The sequence below is a fragment of the Charadrius vociferus genome, unplaced genomic scaffold (assembly GCF_000708025.1).
Source record: "Charadrius vociferus isolate BGI_N301 unplaced genomic scaffold, ASM70802v2 scaffold1038, whole genome shotgun sequence".
In the NCBI taxonomy this organism is placed as follows: domain Eukaryota; kingdom Metazoa; phylum Chordata; class Aves; order Charadriiformes; family Charadriidae; genus Charadrius; species Charadrius vociferus.
Window position 1 is genome coordinate 116,934 of NW_009649630.1, and position 15,765 is coordinate 132,698.

Consider the following 15,765-nt stretch of genomic DNA (forward strand, 5'->3'; position numbering starts at 1 on the left):
GCAAGTAATTTGTTTGATGTTTTTCTTTAGAGTGGTTGCATATGAAGTGGCAAATGCTGTTTTTAGTCTTTTGAGTGTTCTGAATTAATGGTCTGCTCTAGTTTAGCATTCTTATTTTGATATTATACTGATAGTGCTGTGCCTTCAGAATTAGGATATAAATTCTAATAGGACTTCATAAGATTTGCTACCTAACATTGTGAAAGGCTTGTCATGGTAATCTTCCTCCAGTAGCATTTCTTTAAATATGACTAAGATATGACATAACAGTTAAAGAAACCACTATGATGATTTTTTTCTAAAGGAAATTATAGAAATTAATTAATTGAATTTCTTTTTTTTGTGCAAGTAAATGCACAAATAGATAAATAAGCCAATCAAACCAGGCTACTGCCCAAATATTGTTGAAAGCAGAAAGATTTCCTTAAATGGAGTCAGAGCAAGGTAAGGCCTGTAATTTGTGTTTCAGTCTTTGGTTTTCACTAATCCAGGAGCAAAGAGCTTGATTGTTACTGTTTTCATGGATTCACTATAACTTATTCTGCAAAACCTCCTCCTCTCCCCAGAGGAAAATCAAGAAGAATGTCTCTGACAGGAGTAGCGTGCCTTTCGTAACAGTGGAGGCTCTTGCTCATGTTTGATCAGTGTTTGGTAAGGCTGAGGTTGAAGAATTGGTTGTATTTTATGATTCATCAGCTGAGTGAATACAAATCTCCTGCCAAATATCTCAATGACACAATTGCATCTAATCCTGGAAGCAAGTTCTGAAAATGTTTTAAGTTCTAAAAGCTTTTCCAAATTCTTCTGACTGGCATCAGGAAGATGTTTTCAAGAATAGTTTGAATTGGAAATCATAATAAGTGATTAGGTTAGACTGATATCAAAAGATGTCAGCCCTTTGTGCAGTGAACATCTTTGAAAATCTAGCTTCTGTTGTGTCTGCTGGGCATTTGAAACTCCATCTGTGAAACTTCTGGCCTGTAGAGGATGGATGCCAAACAACCAGGATAGAACAGACTGGGGAAACAGTCAAGCGTTTATATTTTAACTTTTATATTTCACATGGATTTATTTTCTTAATGTGAAAAACACAAGCCTACATCTGTAGTATGAGTTTTATATTTATTCTTTGCATGCCAAGTTGTATCTGTGAAAGTGCTAGTATGGAGTGTGTGGAATAGTCTTGGATGCTTTCTGTCACCGCACATGTAGATCCATGAATGCAATGGATTTCAGCTGGTGTTTGTACACTTAGATACGCATAAGTAGAAACATAAATTACAATGGTGGCTTTGGTGAAACTTTCATTTTAATAAAAGTATTGGTCAAAAAAAACTGTCATGGAATAGATTCCTTTGTTGAAGTGTCACCTTGCTTTCAGCTTGTATGCAGCTTTACAGGGCCATTGCAGTTTCTTTTTCACAGTAGCTATTTAGGTGTCCTACAGTTTATAAGAATGAAGATATTTTCATCATCTCTGTCCTGCTTTATTGGTTTTTTTCAACAATATATTTGTGTCTAAATTTATGAAGGTGATGATAAGTCTTTACTTTAGCTTACAGAGACCTCGGTTTCCATTGCTTTAAGTTTTGGGGGTTATTTATTTATTTATTTTATCTTAAAAGCGCATTTTCACTTCAGAACTGTTGCTTCCCCTGAAAAGGGAAATCCAGTCTTGAAATTTGGATTTGCAGAGTTTGATACCATCTGCAGTTCTAATGTCCTTCACTCAAATAAGCTATCAACTGATCCCTGCAAATTCTTTGTAGTCCTCTGAAATGAAGATGGACCTTTTTCAGTCAGCACCTAGCCTGTAGATACATGCCCAAAGACTGGAAAGATGAAGAGTGTACACCACTGCAGTCTACATAATCTGAAACAACTTCCATAGCATCTGAATGCAAAATGATCTCAAGGAGGAAAAGTAGAGAATCAAATGCAGATTATTGTGCAGTGTAGTATTCTGGATTCCTGCAAAGCTGCAGCTGCCAGGAAGAGCTTACAGGGCAGTGGGGCATTGAAAGCAGAGCTTATTGCTCTGCTCTGCTTCTGTGTTCTTTGATGGGATCTGTGGGCAGGAGATTTTGGAGTTTCTCAAATTCCACTAGGAATGGGTTGTGATAGATGGCAAAACTCAGCATTTAGTAATGGGCTTAGAGCTACCACTGTAGTTTACCAAGAAAGTTACTCTGTGGAGTATATGTAGATGTTATTAAATCATTTTTTCCTAGACGAAAAAAATCCTCAGCTCTTAAAGACATGTCCCATGCAAGGTATCAACAGCAAGCTAGTCTGGAAATAAAGATTCTTGCCAGGTTTCTTTTCTCCTGATTTGGTCTTCAGCATTGGTTACATGAACTGTACTGTTCAATTCTTACATCTTTTTTAGTATATATAGTGTGATGATTTTTGACGTAGCCCATAGTTTTTGGTAGTTGTTTTGTGTTGCATTTGATCATGTCTGGGTTTAGGGGTAAAATGGGCTAATCAGGTTTGAACTAGGCTAAGGTAAGTGGCTGAGGTACAGTTTTGAGGCCCAAAATGACCAAATAGCTAAAAAGACTATCCTACAATATTGTAGAGGATTCTTGAGAGATTTAGTCCCAAATACTTGAACTATGATAAAATTGTCAGACCTCATAAGTTAACATCCATTCTGAATACTGGAAAAGACCTTGGATGGTTTTATGGTAAGATTATTGCTGTAGTGGTATGAAATATTCTGCTCCACCTTCCATCTCTGTTTTCCAAAATGAACCTATTCTTACATGATTTGGTACCTGTTGAACCTGTGCTATCTTGGACAAGATAGTTGGACATTCCATTTTGAACGAAAATTGACTCTTTCATGTGCTGCTCACTCTAAGGCATATGTCAACAGTGAGGCACGGGACATTCACAGTCCAGGTTGAAGGTATTGTCCTGTGACTAGAAATCATTAAACCAGATGACTGTCAAGATATATTTACCTACAGATAAATGGAATTTGGAGCTGACCTGTTGGTGTGGGTCATCTGACAGTTTCTATGTCTATAGAAACCAAAAACGGTCGCTTCAGAATAATGGAAATGATCTGTTACAGAATAATCCTGGTAAACATGACATTTCTTCTGAATCTCTTCACTTAATAATTGCCTAATAGCATGTGCCTTCATAGAAAATCTTTTTCCAATTTGAAGTGAAATTCCTCTTTTTCTACTGAACATTTGAGTTTCATTTTCTTTGCTGTATTTCTCTGTGCTAATGTGCACATTACCTAACTGATCTTGTAAAGCATTTTGAAGTTGTGGCGCTGTGAGCTGAAAATATGCTTCTGAGAGTAGGAGCTATTTTTCTTTTTTTTTTTTCTGTTAAAATAAACAAATACTTTTTTGATGTAATAAAGTACCAAGAGATACATAGTCAATCTCATACTTTGGTTTATCGTATCACTGTAGATCTAATCAGTTAAAAAACATGCATAATGATTACCTGGAAAAATAAACAACCTTTTTGCATAACACACTTCTGTGCGTGACACTTTAGTACAGTATTTGGAGGAGTTGTGTTCATCTTAACACATAAGGACCTGTCTGAGAATAGTATAGAATATGAATTTTAACAATTAATTGGAAAACTAATAATATGAGAGCTTTTAGCATCATTAACATTTTTGGTAATAGAGTAAGCTAACTTTCTCAGTTCAGCATTTTTAAGGAAACCACCTACAGGAATGAATGTGAAACAGGACTACATCTGTACAAAATAACAGTACTCTTGACACTCAGTTCAGAAATGCCCTTCTCTCTGTAGGCTGCACTCAGATAAGCTGAACATCTGCCCTGTGTGGATGCTGTTCTAATCACATTTATGATAAATGATATTGCTAGAGGGAGGATTCTTTCCAGGTGTATTAAGCCTTGTCACATGTGTGCAGAGATGCAGGCAGAAGAAATTGGCCTATTGAGTCTGTGTTGAAAAGAAACCACTTGAGTATTATACTTGGAATGAGTCAGCTGAGCAGTTTCATGTCAGCAGACGTCAGCATGATCACACAGCTAAGGCAGAGTGTGCCAGAGCCCATTTCTTCGCGCTCTGGATGTTAGTTCAGAAGGGAATAGATCCGAAGTAGTTGGAAATCAGCTGATGGAAGGTGGAGCAGAAAGGTAAATCGTATCAGGCCCTGCAGGTGAGCATGTGGGTCAAGGGCATGTGGGGACAACAAGTGGCACAGCCCTTGCCTGAGATCTGGTGCAAAGAACAACCTAGTCAAGACTAAGTGAAGGCTGAAAATGCTGCAGCAAGGTTAATGGTAGGTCTTACACAGCTTTTACTTGCTACTGTAAGCCAGAGGCCAAGAATTGTAATGCAACATATTTTTATAGTTCATTTCCTACACAGATCAGGTAGAACCTTTAGAAGTATCTTAGTCCATTTTCAAAAGACACATAGTTATGTGTGCCGTATTTGAGATGGATTTGGGTTTGTGAGTCACATAAGTAAGCTGGTATATTTTATCATTCTCAATATATTTTTATGCTTAGGAAATAGAGGGAACATCCATTATTTTTATAGTAAAAAAAAAAGATTTTGTTTCCTTGAGTTAAAACTTAGATTGGTAGGGAAAAAAAGTTTGGATGGAGTCATTTCCCACCTAAAATACAGTTTTTTAATATCAAAGCATTTTGTAGAAACCTCTCCATTTTTGGACAGATGTATGTCCATTTCTGGAGAGGTGGAGGGAATCGCCAGGAAGTTAGGGAAATAAATCACCTTGTGCTGAATGTCAAGACGACTGTCAAAGCATTCTTTTTAGGTATTTTGGCTCTCCTAGTCTGTACGTGAACATTTCAAGAACATTTGCAATGCCCTGCTGAGATAGACCAATGGTCCATGTAGCACAGCATTCTGTCTCCTGTGGTGGCACTAGAAGATGCTATTTAGGAAGAGTCTGTCCAATTTTTGCAGTTCATTTCCCTCATGCTCTTCAGCAACTATGATTGTTGTGTTAAGGATGTCTCAGACTATCCGTTTGTGGACACGGTAAACCTGATGATGATACTGGTATGCCATGCAGTCTCCTCTTAGAGCATGCAATTTGTTTTTGTCATTATTATATACTCATTACTACATATAATATTCCCCATACTAGAATGTAATGTTTTCAACATTATGAAAACATTTCCAAGTCAAAATATATTTCTACATGTAGTAAGAAATGTAGAATCCTGTTTGTTTGAAAAAGAGGAATACGTAACAATTGGCAGTGGACTGCAAGCTCTGTTTTCTGTCCAGGTACTTAAAAAGTACCTTCACAAACAATATCTGAGTAGCTAGTGCTATTGGTACAGGTGCTGGTTATGCACAGTCCGGACTGAAATGAACCTGATTCATCTTCGTTCTTGTGTAGAATCTTTTCTTGTTCTAGTGTAATCTTCATCAGAGAAATCATGTCAAAGTGCAGGATAGCTTGTACTTGGACCCTGCTTCTCTAAAGAAGTGGCATGTTAGTCTTTTCCATTTCCTCAATCTTATAACGTGGGAAAATAAATGCATTAAACAAATCAGTAACTTGTATCATTCTACGTTGTATCGGTATATTTTGAGTTCAATCTTCAGGTTGTTTCTTGATGTTAATTGAAACTGCTAACCAGACACTGGTAACTCAAAAGAATTACAGAAAGATTATTATGAAGGATTATTATGATTCAGTTGGCAGCTATGTTTGCTAATTTAAAATTTGCCTGAAGTGATTCAAATTTGTTACTTAATTTTGATCTTTTAAAGTTAACATCAAGAGGAAAAATTTTAAATGTACAAATATCTAAATTATCTTTTTAAATCCTTGTGACGCTTCTATTTGTGTTGCTTTTTTCCAGACAGAGCAATACCATTAAACCCAGTAAAAAGAGGCTCTCAGGAATTTGAATTAAATTAGAACCCAGAAAATTGTAGTGCTTCAATTCACCTGGCCCTCTTTTCCCAAGCACAGATGAAGTACAAACCCATGGTGTGGATTCCATTTAATCTGAGTGAGGACACTGTAGCCCCATATGGAAAAAAGGAATAAAGTGCCAGGATACCAAATGCCAACCTGCTGTACCAATGTAGTAGCAGTCCATTGCTACTAGATTTGTTCTAGTGGCTTGCCTGGCCTGGGAAAGTTTTCATATCTAGCTAAAATGCTTGTAACAGGTTAAGAACTGTGAGAGAAACTATCTGACAAGGGCTGTTGCTGTGTGATAAGCACAGGGTAGCAAACCAGTGCAGTTCCTACTCAGTTACCAATTATAAGAGCAGTTGCAATCGTCTGGTGAGTCACTTACATATACTGAGTCACGTACATAACAAGCTGAGATCCCTTTTCTGGTTTTGTGCAGATACTTTAGAAGAATTACCACTCTTGAGTTTGCCCAGCGGTGGAGAGCCCAGCACAACGCGTAGAATATTACTCACTCCTTTCCAACCCTAAAAGTGAGCCTTCATAGCAGGGAGCTTACATGAAAGCTTTAAGCCAAATAGAACAAATGGATTTGGAAATGGAGAACCAAGGGGATAACAGAAGTCCGTTGTGATCTGAAGCAGCTGCAAGCATTTGTTAGCACTGCAGCACAGGAGAGTTATTAAGGATGATTTGAAGGAGGATAGCTGTGTGGTTTTCTGTTTGTATTGGCTGCTTCTTTAAAGCGGAGAGGAAAACATGTTATAGCAACAGTTAACCAGTGATGGATGCACTGTGAGTTTATCAAAGATAGGAGTAGATCTGTTGCTGCCTAAGGAAAGGTATTAGGACTGCTACGGGTCTTGACAGTAAAAGCAACGAGCTTGTACCTGGTGCGGTTGAGAAGGGGCAGCCAGTGTGAGGGTTCAAGGGAAGAATGGCATGGTCAGAGGTGGCTGGTTAGGGATGAGAATTCACCAAGGCCAAGAGAAGAAGGTGTTGTGGTAACTCCTGGGTAAAATGAAGAATGCTGAACAATACCTCTGCACTGCTGCTTCTGGCCTGGAGTGAGTCTGCTGTGCTGTTCCACTGGAGTGTCTGGTGTTTGGAGAGAGAAGTTTAGCAAATCAGATGCTTCCCAGATGTTTGCAGATGCTAACTGTGGTCACAGAGAGAGCCCTAGAATTCATGAAATATGTATAAATTTTCCTCACAGATTCAGAAATGAACAGCGACAGCACAATTTACATATGTGTCATATAGAGACAAATGAGTGTAGTTAATCCCCAAATCTTGTGTGGCTAATAGTTTTGGATCCTTCACTGACCTACTATACATGGAAGAGTTTCTGATCATGTTGCTTTTTCAACATTGCATGTAATTCTAATATATGGTGTAATTCACTGAAGTGCATCTTTTTTTTTCCTTTTTTTTTTTTTAAATAAGAAGAAATCCTCTGTTCTGTTATATAATGCCCTCTCTGTGAAGTATAGTTATGCATCTAAAGAAATACCAGTCTCAGCAGGTCCAATTGCATTGGGGAAGGGAGATTTTTTTCAGCTGGGGAGTTGAGATACTAACAGTGAAATTCTAGGTTGCAGTGTGGTTTGCTACAAAAAAGGAGCAACCACCATCCAAGGTAAGATGTAGGTATTGGTATTTTTGAAAAATTGAGGCTAAAATAGCCAAAAGCATAATATGAACTTCTAGGATCAGAACAACCATAACAGAGTATTATGAAATTCAGATCCCTTTTCTACCTCCACACAAAGAAAGGCAGAGATCTGTTGTCCAAATATTTCTGCTGCTGTTGTGTGGCTTAACATGGGTGAGATTTCAGCTGTTTGAGCGGTGGGAGACTTTGATTTTATGAGCTGTGTGGGGACTGATAAGTTCTGTGTTCTAGGTAAATAGATCAATATTTTTTAAAATATGTTTATCTAGATGATCTTCCTTGACCAGGGGTGCAATGCCTTTACCTCAGCCACATATCCCAGTCTAAAAGGGTAAGGAGTCCTGTAACATGTATGGGGCAGGGACAGTATGATTCTTACACTGAGAATGTTCCGTCACCTCCACATAGGCAACACAAGACCCTTCACAAGACACTGCTCCTTTTCTGCATCCGAGCATAGACTACCACTTCAGAGTGCCAAAGCAGGCTGGGCATGGAAAAGAAAAGCTCAGTGCAAGGCAGGTAGTTCTGTCCTTGTCTCTTGCTGAGCTTTCCAGCAGCATCTAAGAGTCCTGATGGCCAGCAGTTAAGCATTTTTCTGTCCATTAGCTTGATCTCTTTCCTTTCTCAGCTGACGGTGTTGTCGCTCTTCATGGCACCTCTCAGTGCATGGAAGAGGGAGAGAGGAGCTGCTGCCAGTGTTGCAGAGCAGCTAATGCTTGTTCTTGATGTGGAAAGACATTTGGCTGAAAAAAATCTGCAGCCTCAGAGCCTGCACCCTGCAGGAAGGCTCAGGGCATAGGGAGACGCTGATCTTGCAAGCTCCTTTGGGATGTTGCACGGTGGGAGTGACTTAGACTAGTATATCTAAAGTTCAGTGGGCAATTTCATGGCATTGAAGCTGTTGGGACTTCAATTGTTGAACTCCATTTGAATGAAGATTTTGTCTTAAAAAAATAATGCAATTTTAAGGAATGGGTAGGGGTATGGAAACTTGAGTTGTTCGTGTTGCTGTGATAGTTTTGGCAAGAGTGGGAACATCTGAATTCAGTGACATGCATTTTTCTACGTGGTCTCTCAGAGTAATAAGCACTGGCTGTGGTGAGTCCCACAGGAATCTGTGGGAACTCCTAGAAGCAGGACTCAACAGTCTCATTTTGTTTTTCAAAGAGATGAGCCTACCTGAGATAAACTAGAGACATCTCTATATCAGTTACTTCTCTCTTACGTGAAACAGAGGACCTTGTGGTATGTACAGATGAATAATTTATTTAGGATTTTCTTTTGGCATGTTTACAGTATGCTTTTGTTACACGCAGCAGTTACTATACACAGATATGTTTCCATCGAAGGGAATAAAGGCAAGTTTGTGGCATTTAAAAAAAGCTTTGGTTGGAAGTTATTCTTTATAATGAAATGTATAATAAGAGTTACAATAAGAAAGCAGATATGCACCTTATTTGATACGGGAGATTTACTGTAAAACAGTAATATTTCAGGAAATTAGTGTAGTGGAAAATAACTAGTTCATTTGGGTTTTATGGAGGGTGGGGGGAAGGGAGTTGTCACTTGTCTAAATATTATTAGGTATTTCCAAATGACATATATAGAAGAAAAATTAAACAATTGAAAATTGCTTTTTCGTATTTCTCAGCGTGGGTCATTTTTCAGTAATATCTTCGGTTATAATTGCTCCATTCAGACAAACACTGAATATTTTGATCCATTACATGTCTGAATCACCCTTGATTTCTACATTTCTAATGTGTCCCTCTTTGCTTCCCAATTATAGCAATTTTTCACTCTTGAATTACATCCTATTTTCTCTAGATCAAAGATGTGTGGCTATAACTATCATTTGGTGCTTCAAAGTTTTAGTAAATACTCGTAATTTCTCTGTGTAATGAGTATTTCATATTACATTGTGGTTTGCACAGTCCACATCTTTTAAACAGCTGGTGAGCATATGTTATGGCCCACCTTGCTGGAGCATACTGCACATACAAAAAGATGGTTCTGAGTAACCTCTAACATTTTTTGCCACTATGAAGTAAAGCGAAAGCCCAGAAAAAAAAACACAAACTGAGTTTTACCATTCTACTATGTAATTAACGAGCATGTGAATACTCTCAAAGAATCAATCATAGAATGGTTTGGGTTGGAAGGGACTATATCATCTAGTTCCAACCCCTCTGCCATGGGCAGGGACACCTTCCACTAAACCAGGTTACTCAAAGCCCCATCCAACCTATGCCTCTCCATTCTAATATTTAACATCACTTTGTTTTCTGTACATTTTATTTTTGATCACATCTTTACTAAAGATGTGAGGTTATTAAAAAAACCACACACAATAAACAACAAAAAACCAACACCAAAACAAACCCCCACATTTGCATAGCTTTTGGTTGAATCCCAGATTACCAAACCCCCTTTAGCTTTAGGGGGGGATGGCATCAATCATTGTAAGAATGCTTGGGCTAAGGCTTGGCTCTTTTTGCTTCAGACACCTGAGGGTTAAACATTTAAATTCAAGTGTGATAGACACTATAATTTTGCTGTGTTTATTCTCAGTTTACATGTTGGGTCCCTTTATAAAGGGCGTGACTGGAGCAAATGGACTTGGCTGTAGGGAGAGAGGTCTCCTCATCCTTGTTCTTTGTTGGGCAGAGAGGTCTGGAGGCTGCAGACTATGGTGTGACAGTACTACAGCAAGGAACAAGGAGTTGGGACGGGCAGAAAGCAGACAGCCAAGTGTCACTGGTGACAAAAAGAAAAGTTTCCTGGGCTCCAGAAAGGATGTCAGTGTATGCTGCAGTTCAGAAAGCTGCTGACTTCACTGAAACGAAACCCTGGAAGCAAGGAACTGCCTTGCACAGACACAGTGAGCAGGGAGAGATTGGTTTACAGTGCACTTTAATTTCAATGCTGTCTGATCTAGTCTCTCTGTGTTAATCATTCCAGTAGTTTATTTAAAGAAGAAAAAGAAGTCTTTTGAGTTTAGCATCTTTTTGGTTCTTGCAAAGCTCTCCTTAAGAATATATTGGCATTCAGGATGTTCTTGCTGCATTAGGGTCCTATGACAGTTACGGAGTCGCCGTAGCTCCTTTTGTAGTCAGCAGAGAGAGGCAGGCAACTCCTAGAGGTTAAGCTGACCTGTCCTGCACACTCCTGCAAGGAGAGGAATAGTCTTTTGGCTGAGTCTGTTTCAGCTTCACTCCTTTTGTAAAAGGAGCTTTTAGATGAGCCCCATTGTTTGGATCTGTGCTTCCCCAGCCTTGCTTTCAAACTCAATAGGGAAGATTTCTATTGCAGTCATTTAAATTACAGTGAATTACACTAAATTATTGTCTTCATGTAGGAACACAGATATAAAATGAATTATGTGTAGTGTGGACACGGTAGTACTTGGAACTACTGTCTGAACCCTGAATTGTATAGAAATGATGCTACAAAAGAGGAAGATGCTTTGAAACGTTTCCTAATTGGTGAAGAGTGAACAAAAGTGGCATAGTTCTGAGCAGGCAATAAAAGCTGTGAAGTGCTCGCTCTTATTGCAGGCTGCCCTATTTGCTTACGAGATTCTCTGTGTTTTCCAGAGCTTCAGCTAAGTTTGCAGCAGTCAGTAGAAATACAACTGTTGACATTGATCCCAAACTTAGGCCCTGCTTTTTCTCCCTATCCAACTGCATGATTGTGCACACTAAATGTCATTTTCACCACTGCTCCTTGTGTATAATAAAATGAGGAATTACACTGAGTTTTCTGTATCAAAATCTTCTGTCTTGGTAAGCTCCCTCTTGCATTTGCTGAGAAAGTCCTGGCCTCTTTACAGACCAGTGCCTTTCAGTTTTGTAGTTAGGTTAACTCTGATTTTGCAAAATGATCCTTCCATTTATTTGTTTATTAAAGAAGTATGGCTATGTTATGCTGTTGCCAGGCTGTGAAGCTATAGTTGAAGCTCCTTCAGAATTTCTGTTATAAATATATTATCTGGTGATTTAGACCTCAGTTGCTTTACACAGCACTAGTCCAAATCATAGCTTGATACCACCTCAGCTGTATACTCTTTTGAGGAGGAGATGTGGACAGGTGATACATTCATTTCTTCATTAGCAGCTTCATGGGGATGTAAATGTATTATAACATAAAGGATGTAAATTATGGGATGGTGCAATATGAAGTTTGCATCAGGAAGAGCTAGTAGGGGAATTCAGCTGGGCTGTGCCTGGTAAACCTTTGGTACAGCACTGTCACCTACTTGCTTTTTTTCATTCCGTTAGAGACAAAACAATATTACAAATATTTTGGAACAGAAAGCCTCCTCCTTTGAGGTGATTAGTTCGTTTTCTTCCTGTGTATGTAAAGCCTGGAGGCTTCATTCAATTGTGCTGAGTTTGGAAGAAGAAACGTAGAAAAATACAATATAGGCATAGATGTGGCCTTTGGCCATTTTGGCCATGGTGTGAGGTAGAGATATTTATGTCCTGACTGCGAAAAATAAGAGGCTGCAAAGGCCAGCATTGCATAAGATGGAATAGGCAAAGTTTTCCCCTGGCTGCCTGTCTTGTCAGTGCATGTGAGTGACAAAGAAAGTAAGAAGTTAAAAGCCAAACTGAAAGTGAAGAAATCAGAAGGAACAATCAAACACCCATGAAGCTGTGACTAACACAGCTCTGGAGGTGCTAGATCATGTAAGAGAGCAAAATTATAAATACCACATGGTTTGTGATCACTGAAGCTAAATAAATCAGGAAAGGTGTCTGTTTCAGTGATACATTTCATTCATGCTAAATTCAAAGCAATCAACTTTACCTAAAAGCATAGACCATTTCTAGGGTTTCTTTTGGTTATGGGTTATCTTGTACTGTTGTTAGGAAAAATAGGAGCCAGAGTGCACATCTTTCTTGTATTTGAGGGGAAATGAAAACTGGGCTGCACAGACAGGACCTGTGTATTGAACCACTTGGCCGGTTGAAGAAACTGATTTAGCTCTCCGTAACTCTTCACAAGCACCTTCGAGTATTTGTGGTCGGTGTTAGCTGCTGTCAGTGGAATGTGCTCTTTGGCGGTAATAGTTGTGAAGAAGTCACACAGTAGGCAGACAAAAGGAGTTAATCTGGTCACAGCCGACCCTGTGCGACAGCCAGGATTGCGAGACAGACAGCGCATCAAGTTCTGTCTTGGACACAGGAGGCAAAGAAAGTGACTCTGGAAATGGCTGTGTCAGGTTGATTCTGTTCCAGTAGAGAGCATCTGTTTTGAAAAGTTGAAGATGGAAGGAAATTTGAGTGAAAAAGGCCCCAAAATAATTGTGTTCACTTTCCTGAGGAAAGGGAGGATGGCGGAGCAGCAGGGTAAGGATAATGAGCTTTAGGAGAGTATGCTTCACCCAGCTTGGGGAACTGGTAGGTAGCTGTGCTTGGGAAAAAGAGTGTAAAAATGAAAGAAAGCAGGATAGCTGGCAATTATGGAAGGACATTAAACACACAATAGCAAGTTAGCTGATGCAGAGAAAAGATAAAAGCACACTAAGAGTTGAGTAAGAATGCATCAGGGTTTGCTTCTTTTAACGTTTCAGAATGCCTTCAAATAGGAGAAACAAAAATGCACAGCTAAGGTACAGGCATTTAAGGATAAGCTCACAAAGGCTAATGTGGAGTGGTAAAGACAAGATTACATTACTAAGAAGAGAGAGATATGAGATAAAAGAATGTTGAATATATATCATTACAAAGTGAGGAAAAATAATGACCTAGGGAAATACAGACCAGTCTGTTTAATTTTTGTACCCACAATGATTCTAAAACAAACTGATAGAAACCAGTTTAGAAATATCCAGAACCCAGTAACATGATAAAAGTGGTCAACTTAGATTGGGCCAGAACAAACCACATTAATAACAGTCTCTTCTTTAACAGGATGACTGGTCTAGTAAGGGGAAAGCAATAGATGTAATTGTGTCCTTTTTCCAGATTTGGTGTGGCTCCATGTGACATTCTTGTGAGAAAAATGTGGAACTACAGAAATTCCACATAATAAAGCAGATGACCTCATTTTCATAAAACCAGACTCACAGAATAATGGTCAGTAGTTCACTTTGGGGCTGGGAGAACCTCAAGTGGGCATCTGCTTTTGGCCTGTTTCTGTTCATTAATAACTGAGGTGATGAAACAAAGTCCACATAAAAAGCCTGGAGTGGACAACTAGTTTGATTACAGGCATGTTGGAGAATGGCATTCACAGTTGTGAATATGGGAGGGATTTTTTTGAATCACAGGAAAAAAAATCAGTAGACACATGCGAAGTACTGCTGTCCGTAGGAAGAAGAAATGGGACATACCTGGTTAGGCAATGAGACTGCAGAAAGGGATTCTCTGCAAAGTGAAGATTATTCTGTTCTGTTCAGCTTTTCCGAGCTAAGACAAGACTTCCAAAGGAATTCTCTATGCAGTTTGGGGCAAAATGTGTCACAAACATCAATGGCAAATTGCAGGCAGTCTGATTTTAGGAAACATGGATGATTTCAAAAGGTTACAGCAACTAACTTTGTACAGCCTAGAAAGGAGAATGACATATCGTGACAGTAGTCTGACAGAGATGATGTTAAATCAAGAATAATGATCATTTCTTTTCAAAGACTCCTGGAGGGAAGGGCAAAAATAAAGCAGCTTTATTGGAAGCAAAGAATAGTTGGAAGTGGTTGGATGGTAGGAAAAATGGTCTATCAGGCTAGTGAAACACAGGAACAGGCTACTTAGAAAGGCTGGAGTCTCCCTCAGTGGGAAATTTTTAGAAGTAGGTTAGGCAAATATCTGTCAAGGACCACCTGAAAGTACCAGATCTCTACACAGTGCAAAAGCAGTGGACTAAATTATCTCTTGAAGTCCCTTTTACTTCTATGTTTCTGTAGTTTTATGACAACAAAACAGCAATAAATCAGAATTTTTTGTTCTTACAGCAGTCAGTACTAAAAGGAAGGTACAGTCAGCTCAGAGGCTGGCAGCGTTGCTGTACTGCATGCTCGGTAGAACAGGTCAGGTTACTGATCTATTCTAAGAACAGAAAAAAATAGAGATTAGTGCCTGAGATGCTTTCAGCATTCTTATGTATGATCACATTAAAGCAAGGTTGGACTATATGACTTTTTCATAACTATAATTTGTGCATGCTGTAAGTTGTGCATATGTGGTGTGCTAACCCGGTCATTTATGCCTGTGCAACCTGTGAAGATAGGGAAGGTAGGAATTGTAGTTGCCTCACTATTTGCATCCAAGCTACTGAAATAAGATGAAAGCACCTTGACAACTGCAAGATGCAAGCAAATGTTACCTGGCAGCTTAGTACAGATGCATAAATCAGGAGCAGTTGGATGATTAAAGACTGTAATAGCCCTAACAAAAGTGCAACTGATGGTTTTCTTAAAAGCGAAGGTGATACTGAATCCTTATTCAATGGGCATCAGACTTGAGAAGAGCTAAACAGAAATGTACCAGCTGGGTCAGATGAAGAGTGAGTAAGATCTACAAAGAACACCTGCATGACTGTGATGTGATGGCAATTTTGTCTGACATTTCATGTGTTAGGATCATGCTATTTTATAAGTCTATTGCTAAAGATAGCTTTGCATACTAATAGCTCAATTACAGTCGCACAGGGTTGTGGCAGATGGGCGGGTGGAGGACTGTATGTCATGCCAGTATGAGTCTTTACCTTTTGAGTGCCAGAAAATCAAGAAAATCATAAGGAAGGAGCCCTTCACTGCCACTGGAGAAGAGTCATAAGCACCTCTTCTGATACAGCCATGTATGGCCATCAGAGCTACAGCCCTTTCAGGCAGGTTTTCATATGGATCAAGCCTTCTATCAAATTATTCTTTCCCTTGGTCTGAGTATGCAAGATTTCTGTAGTCCTCTCCCCCTGTTTCTGCTGTCTAAATATCCATACTAGGGGCTCTATTTAAAAATCCAAATATTGTGAATCATAGAAAATTATAGCTTGGAAGCGACCTTTGGAGGTCATTGGTCCAACCCCCTGCTCAAAGATGATTTACTTCAATGTTACAGTTTTGCACAGGGTCTTTCCATTCAGGTTTTGAATATCTCCAAGGATATTTTGAATATCTCCAAGGACTCACTAGGTAATCTGTTCCAGTGCTTAACTACTCTTG

At 39.1% G+C, this 15,765-nt stretch overlaps 1 protein-coding gene across 1 annotated transcript in view; it reads left to right on the forward strand.

Annotated features, from left to right (window-relative positions):
- The window catches only part of MYO3A (myosin IIIA), a 127,065-nt gene that overhangs the window by 17,788 nt on the left and 93,512 nt on the right, over positions 1 to 15,765 (forward strand). The window lies entirely within an intron of this gene.